Source organism: Bactrocera dorsalis, chromosome 6 (genome assembly GCF_023373825.1).
Source record: "Bactrocera dorsalis isolate Fly_Bdor chromosome 6, ASM2337382v1, whole genome shotgun sequence".
In the NCBI taxonomy this organism is placed as follows: Eukaryota; Metazoa; Arthropoda; class Insecta; order Diptera; family Tephritidae; genus Bactrocera; species Bactrocera dorsalis.
Window position 1 is genome coordinate 21,877,741 of NC_064308.1, and position 10,881 is coordinate 21,888,621.

Sequence of the window (10,881 nt, forward strand, 5' to 3'; positions counted from 1 at the left end):
TCTGCCGCGGTCATTGTGTTCATCACATCAAAGAGTTTCGAATCAATTTATCTATGACCATATTAATGCTGCCTTGTTTGTTTGGGTTTGGTATAGTTTTTTATATTTGCTGGAGAGCAACGAATGGCTACGGGTATGGATTTTAACCCTTTATTTTAAAAGTCAAAACAATTCATATAAAAATAATTATATTTTGAATCATAAGCATGTGTTCACCATTTATGTAAGAATCCTTTGAATTATTTTTTCTTAAAAGAATATCATACATTTTTAGGAACGTACTACATATATGGATTATAATCATAATTTGAGATGAGTGCATAATATCACAAATATTCCGGCAGCGTTACACAGAACAACGCAATATGTTGCCGTTCAACTATCAAGTTAGTGTTTTCTTACATGTCGTACTATCTGAGCTTGGCCGTAATTTTTGTAATTAAATTCGATGAATGTTGAATAAAACTATGTACACCCAATTCTTTTTTTACACGGTAGATACGTTCCTCAGAAATCCGTGTAAAAAAAAACCGTGTAAAAAAGAGGCGTTTCCTATAGAAAAAGGGGGGATACGTTTCATGTCATCTGAAAACCGTGTAAGATTAAATAAATAGCTATATTTACTTCGAAAAACTGTGTAAAAAATGTTGAAAACTATAAAACTTCGGACGTGCATACAAATTGTATATGCCGTTTTATTGAGCATTAAATTAAGTTTTAAAATACATAATTCATACAGGTGAAAAATTGGTAGATTAAGCAAAAAACAAAAGAAATCTGTTAATCCAGAACTAAGAACAGAAAAATTAGAATAGAAATAAGGAAAAACTATTAGCATTGGTACATAATTATTATTATTATTTGATAACAATCGCCATTGTTTGTGACGAACTGGACTAAAGTCGGCATATTCGCTGGAGATATCCATTTCAGCAATGTAAATATCATGCCGGGGTACCTGCGGCACTTTTTTTTTGAACATGGATATCTCAGAAAATATCCAACGAATCGAAACTTATATAATCTTGAACGAGTCTCACATTATTTAAAAAGACGTTTGTTCATACCAAATGAACACACCCCTGCATTGTCCTCCTAACTCGTCTAAATACGAATTAGAGGACAATGCAAAAAACACCCAACAGCGCCAACATAACAGCGAAGTACGAAAAAACACAATGAAATAAATCAGCAAAGCGGACGGACATATTCAGGCGCCAAAGCAGCAGCAGCAATATCAGCAGCAATAACAACCACAGCAGAATCAATCTCAACGCGGGAAAATTCAACCACATCAGGTTACATATAAATTTATAATTAGAGAAAGTATAACCGTAATTAGTTTTATACACTTACATACAATTATAAACATCCACACATAATCACCCAATTGTATTTATTAACCCATATACATACATACATATATTATATTTACTCAAATATACACACATCCGAATTGTTACCCAATTACTAAAAGTTTTTATTTTATTTGGCACACCGGCAAATATATCGTCAACAACCCCGACATTTTGGTCCTTTGAGCCGGATCTTCTGCCTCATAAAATCAACCCACCCAATTAAACACCAATTAATCATCGTTTGAAACAACAGGATTTACACAAATTCACCCACCCAACAACCACCTTTCGGATCTTCAGGAGTTCACCCACCCAACCAACTACTTTATCAGCAAACCCATACGTGGAAAAAATTGTAAGTACTTAAACCCAAATTTATTTAAATTATAAATTTATTAGTGCAAATCGGAATAAAACGGCATAGTGAAACAAAAACAAAATTATTATTCTATTCCAAAGTAAATCGTTTGCTTAACCGGTATTAAGCACAAAGTATTTGCTAACTTTGTTATTGCCATATTCCGCTTTGCACCTTACCCGTTGACATATATACATACTCATATAATTATTGAGAGCCAAGTAGCGTTGCTTTGGCACCCACCCGTACCTACGCGCACATATGTTTTATTGCTTTAAAGGTTGGTACGCAGCTCTCAAGTAATTGCTCAAGAACAAAAATACATTATTTCTCAAGTAATTTTGACAGCTGGTTACGCATTGTGAATGATCCACATTAGAAGAGCAAGAGAGAATAAACAAAGTAAATAAACTTTGTGCGTATGTATGTATGTATGTATGTATGTATGTTTGTGTATGGTAACACAAATATTTTCATTGAGACTTAAGGAATGTTGTTGATGATTGGTTGGTTTTATACAGCATTTCAAAATGGAATATACTTTATAATATTGATTTCAACTAATTTAGGATGAATTTGACGATTACTTCGAATTTCCTTCATGAAACAATTGTTGATTTGATGTTTCTTCGCAAAACCAGGTTTGCCATATTCACATTTTATTGAAAAAAAGTATTAAAAATTAGTACTAGATTTCTTGAGAGCTGCGTACTAGCACAAGTAAGTTTATCGCAGGAACGTTTCTGGACCGTTTCTTAAGCGTTTTTTTATATGAAGTTTTTACGTTTCTTGAGAGCTGCGTACTAAGCTTAAGGTTGGTACGCAGCTCTCAAGTAATTGCTCAAGAACAAAAATACATTATTTCTCAAGTAATTTTGACAGCTGGTTACGCATTGTGAATGATCCACATTAGAAGAGCAAGAGAGAATAAACAAAGTAAACAAACTTTGTGCGTATGTATGTATGTATGTATGTGTATGGTAACACAAATATTTTCATTGAGATTTAAGGAATGTTGTTGATGATTGGCTGGTTTTATACAACATTTCAAAATGGAATATACTTTATAATAATGATTTCAACTAACTTAGGATGAATTTAACGATTACTTCGAATTTCCTTCAAGAAACAATTGTTGATTTGATGTTTCTTCGCAAAATCAGGTTTGCCATATTCACATTTTATTGACAAAAAGTATTAAAAATTAGTACTAGATTTCTTGAGAGCTGCGTACTAGCACAAGTAAGTTTATCGCAGGAACGTTTCTGGACCGTTTCTTAAGCGTTTTTTTATATGAAGTTTTTACGTTTCTTGAGAGCTGCGTACTAAGCTTTACCCGCTCAACTAACAACGAACTAACGTTGACTGCAAGTGCAGTGTGAGCAAGCAAAAAACAGACCCAGTAGGAAAAATTTCAAAAGACCCAATAGGAAATTTTTCGTTCTTCGGAATTTCACCCATCATAATTTGCGGTTCAAAATTTACACAGCAAACAAAAAATAAAGTCGTTTCTTATTAATTTATTAAAGTTCAAACTTAAATAAAGAAATATTTTTTCAAATTTATTATTTGTTTTATTTCAATTTAATCCGTCGTCGTAAACCCGGTTAAGTGATTTTTTTAATAATAATGGAAGAGTTTAAATTTTGTATTTCCGATTTGTTCGAATACATTGAGGAACATTACGACACCAAACCCGAAGATGAGTCAATTTATACCCTGGAAATAAAAAGGGTTGAACTCAACGCGATATATGACAAGGCAATCAAATCGTACGATACCTTTCGTAGAACCCCACAAAAACCCGGTGAAACTATTGATTTTGCAAAAATCAAAGAAAAATTTAAAAAGGGTCATCAATTATATTTAAAATGTTTAGGATCCATTAATCAAGCTATTGATGATCTCAAGACCTCAACCCCAATAAAGGAGTTTCAGAAGAATTTACATCGCGGGACATAGGACCCTCAATACATATACCCCCTTGTGATACGGACATATTTTATGGAGAGTTCGCAACCTGGCCTTCATTCCGAGATATGTTTACGGCTATATACGTAAACAATCACAAAATCAGCAACGTGGAAAAACTGTTCCATTTGATTCAAAAAACCCGAGGAGAAGCAAGAGCAATTGTTAAAAATACACCCTTAACAAATGATGGTTTCCTGATGGCATGGAGAGACCTGGTATCCCAATACGAGAACAGTTCAGGTCAACGCGCAATTGAAGAATTTATTCAACTTACCCCAAGCAACCCAAGAAAGTGGATGCGCGATCAAACACCTTCAGAGGACCGTCAATAATTGCCTCACAAATCTACACAACGTGTACATAGACACTAGTAGCTGGGACCCCATCTTAATCTTCTTATGCGGATTGAAATTACCCAAAACCCTACTTCATCAATTCGAGGAAACCCTAGAAGATAACTCGGAAATACCATCCTGGAAAACTTTCGACGCGTTTCTCACTCATCGATATAAATCTTTGGAAGCAGTCGGAAATCTAACTGACCCCGTTCCAGTGACCCAATCCGACAGTGGATCCTATAGGAAAGGAAAAGACAGGAAGTTCAGCACATTTCACGCTAATGTTTCCGGAACTTCGACCTTTGATTTTTCACACGCTAGTGCACACCCAGTTAGAGGCAACAACCTTTCAAAAAAGCCTCAAGACATTGAAAGTTGGAAGCTTTGTAGAACACAACATTCAATTCGAGAATGCCCAAAGTTTTTACAAATGAATGTTGAGACCCGAATAACCACAATAAAAAATAATGGTTATTGTTTCAATTGCCTTGCATTATCTCACAGTTTCAGAGATTGCAAGAGCAATTTTTTTTGTAGAATATGCAGAAAGAAACATAACACACTTCTGCATAGGGATACACCAACCCGTTCCCAATCCCCCCGCAAGGATCAAGAGCCTCAAACCCGCCTCTTGACCCAAACACCAGTAGTACCTCCCAAACCCTTAATACCAATATAAATCCGCAAGCCTACACAACCCTCTTACAGTCCACTACAAATAAAACCCAAGACCCGCAAAACTTCAGTGGGAAGCAGATTTTGTTAGGTACTGCTGTAGTCCAAGTTTTATACAAAGGGCAAACATTCACAGCTCGCGCACTAGTCGATTCCGGGTCAGAAGCCACTTTTACTTCAGAGAAATTCCAGAGAAAATTGGACATACCCACGTTCAGGAGAAATGCACAAGTGACTGAATTGAACAACACCGTTTCGGCGACACCCTCCAAAATTTGTGAACTCACCCTTAGTTCACCGACAAGAAAGGAGTTTAAGATAAAAACACACGCGTTCATCTTAAAATCTTTAACCGATAATTTACCCACTCACTCACTTAGTACGATCATCACTAACACAGATTTCGGTTTTAGTTTAGAAAGGCACAATTCCAGAGAAAATTGGACATACCCACGTTCAGGAGAAATGCACAAGTGACTGGATTGAACAACACCGTTTCGGCGACACCCTCCAAAATTTGTGAACTCACCCTTAGTTCACCGACAAGAAAGGAGTTTAAGATAACAACACACGCGTTCATCTTAAAATCTTTAACCGATAATTTACCCACTCACTCACTTAGTGCGATCATCACTAACACAGATTTCGGTTTTAGTTTAGCTGACCCTCACTTTTATAAACCCAGACCAGTGGACATATTGATCGGAAGTGACCTGTACCCACAAATAATTCTCAGTGGTGTACGGAAAAATGTACTCGGGACCCTTCTAGCCCAAGAAACGGAATTCGGATGGATTTTATCCGGACCCACACCAGAAAACCCCTTATCACCCTCGATAATGTAATTTTTCAATAAGATGACCCCAGACAAGTTGGTCACACAATTTTGGGAAGTTGAAGAAGTTCCAAGGAAGCCTCTACCTTCAACTTCAGATATAGTTTGTGAGCAAATTTATAAAAATACGACCCACAGAAACTCAGATGGGCGCTATGTGGTAACATTACCCTTTAAAACCCCAGAAAACATAGAATTAGGCAACTCAAGGCACAAAGCTCTAGCTCAATCTCTTAGAAATGAAAAGTCATTGTCGAGAAAACCCGAAATAAAAGCGGAATACGACAAGGCCATCAACGAGTATTTGGAACTCGGTCATATGACCAAAGTTGAATACGACCCTGCGGATAATACGAAAACGTATTGTCTGCCACATCACGCAGTCATCAAACCGGTTCGCATAACGACTCAACTGCGAGTGGTATTCAACGCTTCATGCCCCACATCGAACAGGAACAGCCTCAATGATGTACTACATACTGGACCCATTCTACAAGCAGACTTCGTAATCCTAGTAGTAAAATGGCGAATGTTTCGAATCGTATTCAACGCAGATATCCAAAAAATGTATCGTCAAATACTCGCTGAAAGCAGACACACTCCGTTTCAAAGAATCTTATTTGGGAAATCCCCTAACGACCCTATAGACGATTTTGAATTACAAACTGTTACGTTCGGTATTAACTGTGCTCCATTTCTAGCTATCCGTACCCTCCTCAAATTAGCGGATGATATGCAAGGCACCCACCCACTGGCAGCAGAGATACTTCGAAACGGAATGTATGTTGATGATGTACTTGCAGGAGCACATGACACACCAACGCGATATTGGCACGAGATGAACTCACTTCATCTTTAAGGTCCGCAGGATTCGCTCTACGCAAATGGACCTAAAATGACCCGACAGTTTTATCTGGAATCCCACAAGAACATCTATTGGATACCAACTCACTCAGTTTCTTCTTCTTCTTCTTAATTGGCGTAGACACCGCTTACGCGATTATAGCCGAGTTAACAACCGCGCGCCAGTCGTTTCTTCTTTTCGCAACGTGGCGCCAATTGGATATTCCAAGCGAGGCCAGGTCCTTCTCCACTTGGTCCTTCCAACGGAGTGGAGGTCTTCCTCTTCCTCTGCTTCCCCCGGCGGGTACTGCGTCGAATACTTTCAGAGCTGGAGTGTTTTCATCCATCCGGACAACATGACCTAGCCAGCGTAGCCGCTGTCTTTTAATTCGCTGAACTATGTCAATGTCGTCGTATATCTCGTACAGCTCATCGTTCCATCGAATGCGATATTCGCCGTGGCCAACGCGCAAAGGACCATAAATCTTTCGCAGAACTTTTTTCACGAAAACTCGCAACGTCGACTCATCGGTTGTTGTCATCGTCCAAGCCTCTGCACCATATAGCAGGACGCGAATTATGAGCGACTTATAGAGTTTGGTTTTTGTCTGTCGAGAGAGAACTTTGCTTCTTAATTGCCTACTCAGTCCGAAGTAGCACCTGTTGGCAAGAGTTATCCTGCGTTGGATTTCTAGGCTGACATTGCTGGTGGTGTTTACGCTGGTTCCAAGATAGACGAAATTATCTACAACTTCAAAGTTATGACTGTCAACAGTGACGTGAGTGCCAAGTCGCGAGTGCGACGACTGATTGTTTGATGACAGGAGATATTTCGTCTTGCCCTCGTTCACTGCCAGACCCATTCGTTTTGCTTCCTTGTCCAGCCTGGAGAAAGCAGAACTAACGGCGCGGGTGTTGAGGCCGATGATATCAATATCATCGGCATACGCCAGCAGCTGTACACTCTTATAAAAGATTGTACCTGCTCGATTAAGTTCTGCAGCTCGAACTATTTTCTCCAGCAGCAGATTGAAAAAGTCGCACGATAGGGAGTCGCCTTGTCTGAAACCTCGTTTGGTATCGAACGGCTCGGAGAGGTTCTTCCCGATCCTGACGGAGCTTTTGGTGCCGGTCAACGTCAGTTTACACAGCCGTATCAGTTTTGCGGGGATACCAAATTCAGACATCGCGGCATAAAGACAGCTCCTTTTCGTGCTCTCGAAAGCAGCTTTGAAATCGACGAAGAGGTGGTGTGTGTCGATTCTCCTTTCACGGGTCTTTTCCAAGATTTGGCGCATGGTGAATATCTGGTCGGCTGTTGATTTGCCAGGTCTAAAGCCACACTGATAAGGTCCAATCAGTTCGTTGACGGTGGGCTTTAATCATTCACACAATACGCTCGATAGAACCTTATATGCGATGTTGAGGAGGCTAATCCCACGGTAGTTGGCGCAGATTGTGGGGTCTCCTTTTTTATGGATTGGGCAGAGCACACTTAAATTCCAGTCGTTGGGCATGCTTTCGTCCGACCATATTTTACAAAGAAGCTGATGCATGCTCCTTATCAGTTCTTCGCCGCCGTGTTTGAATAGCTCGGCCGGCAATCCATCGGCCCCTGCCGCTTTGTTGTTCTTCAGGCGGGTGATTGCTATTCGAACTTCTTCATGGTCGGGTAATGGAACGTCTGCTCCTTCGTCATCGATTGGGGAATCGGGTTCGCCTTCTCCCGGTGTTGTGCTTTCACTGCCATTCAGCAGGCTGGAGAAGTGTTCCCTCCATAATTTAAGTATGCTCTGGGCATCAGTAACTAGATCACCTTTGGGGGTTCTACAAGAGTATGCTCCGGTCTTGAAACCTTCTGTAAGCCGCCGCATCTTTTCGTAGAATTTTCGAGCATTACCCCTGTCGGCCAGCTTATCGAGCTGTTCGTACTCACGCATTTCGGCCTCTTTCTTCTTCTGTCTGCAAATGCGTCTCGCTTCCCTCTTCAACTCTCGGTATCTATCCCATCCCGCACGTGTTGTGGTCGATCGTAACGTTGCGAGGTAGGCAGCCTGTTTTCTATCCGCTGCGACACGGCACTCCTCGTCGTACCAGCTGTTCTTTTGCACTTTCCGAAAACCAATGGTTTCGGTTGCAGCTGTACGTAAGGAGTCTGAAATGCCGTCCCACAGTACCCTTATACCGAATTGTTGATGAGTGCTCTCAGAGAGCAGGAGTGCAAGCCGAGTAGAAAAACGTTCGGCTGTCTGTTGTGATTGCAGCTTCTCGACGTCGAACCTTCCTTGTGTTTGTTGGCGTGCGTTTTTTGCTGCAACAATATAGTGGTCCGAGTCGATGTTAGGACCTCGGAGCGCACGCACATCTAAAACACTGGAGACGTGTCTTCCGTCTATCACAACATGATCGATCTGGTTGGTGGTTTTTCGATCCGGACACAGCCAGGTAGCTTGATGTATCTTCTTATGCTGGAATCTAATACTACATATGACCATATTTCATTTGGGGATGTTTCATCACGGAGGCTGAATTTACGGACCGTAGTGCGAAAGATGCCTTCTTTGCCCACCCTGGCGTTAAAGTCGCCAAGCACGATTTTGACATCGTGGCGGGGGCATCTCTCATAAGTGCGCTCCAAGCACTCATAAAAGGCATCTTTGGTCACATCGTCCTTCTCTTCCGTCGGGGCGTGGGCGCAAATCAGCGATATGTTGAAGAACCTCGCTTTGATGCGGATTGTGGCTAGACGTTCATTCACCGCAGTGAATGATAGTACTCGGCGACGGAGTCTCTCTCCCACCACGAATCCAACACCAAACTTGCGCTCCTTTATATGGCCACTGTAGTAAATGTCACAAGGACCTACTTGTCTCTGTCCTTGTCCCGTCCATCGCATTTCTTGGACGGCGGTGATGTCAGCCTTTATTTTCACGAGGACATCAACCAGCTGGGCAGCGGCACCTTCCCAATTAAGGGACCGGACATTCCAGGTGCATGCCCTCAATTCGTAGTCCTTATTTCGTTTGCCATGGTCGTCATCAAAAGGGGGGTCACTCATCCGAGGCTTGTTGTTCCTTTTCATTGGGGGTGTTTTTTTACGTGGCGGGTCCCAAGCCCAGCGCACAACCCTATGCATGGGATGTTTCGCCTTCTCACGTTAGCTCGCCTTCAAACGGATGTTCTTAGGCTACCCAGAGGATACTTGGTCAAAGACCGGAAGTCGTGAGCTGCTTGAGTCATATGCAAAAGAATCGTTTCTGGCCACTCCCAAGTGAATGGCGATCAGAGAACTTTCCTCACTTGCGTGAACTTCTACACATGACTCCATCCTCACTCAGTTTACCAGAATCCAATAACACAAAAACACTAGGACTCAGATGGAATGCAAAAAAAGATGCGTTCTTTTTTCTCATCAACCCTATTCAGGATAAAACCTCGTATACTAAAAGAGAAGTACTATCGATTATAGCAAAATTGTTCGACCCAGCTGGTTGGCTCAGCCCCGTTGTAGTCACCGCAAAAATAATAATGCAACAGATCTGGCTGGATAAATTCGATTGGGATGAATGTTTGAAACCCTTAACTCTCCATCGATGGAAAATGTTCATAAAGGACTACAATTCCTTAAATCTCATCGAAATTTCTCGAAGGACCCACTTTTCGCCATCCGCGATCCGTGATTTCTACAAACGCAAATACCTGGACAACAACCCTTTTGGTATCCAAGACTTGTGTGGCCCCAATAAAAACTATATCATTACCAAGGCTAGAACTTTGCGGAGCAGTTCTTCTGGCGAATCTAGTGGATGCGACCCTACCCCAACTAAACATGACCCAATACCGTACTCACCTTTGGACGGATTCCACAATTGTTCTTTCATGGCTTAGCAAACCCCCATATACATGGACAACCTTTGTATCCCACCGAATTGCCACAATCGCAGAAAAGGTTGGAACCAAAAATTGGACTCACGTCGAAAGTCAAGACAACCCGGCAGATCTAGCTACTCGCGGAAGCACACCTCTAGAAATGGTTAATAATAACCTCTGGTGGCGCGGACTCCAATGGCTAACACTCGACCCAATACACTGGCCAGTTACCAAAAAATCAAGCGATACAACACTGGAACTCCGGCCAATCAGAACCTTCGTGAACACAACACAAGAGGATATCCTGGATAGATGTGATAGATGTCCTTACCCAAAGCCATTCCAGTTGTAGCATATTTGTTCCGATTCTGTTCGAATGCGTCACCCAATAAAACACAACAGTCATACACGACGTTGGAAATAACTCCAGAGGAGTTCAACACTACCCGCACGAAGCTAATTATTTTTTCCCAAAAGGAGTATTTCCAAGAAGAATATGAAGCTTTAACCCCGAAAACCAGCATACCCCAAAAAAATACAATTTTGACACTAAGCCCTTTAATAGATCCCAAAGGAATAATGCGAGTTAATGGTCGGTTGAGCAATTCAGCGGCATCATCATACAACGAG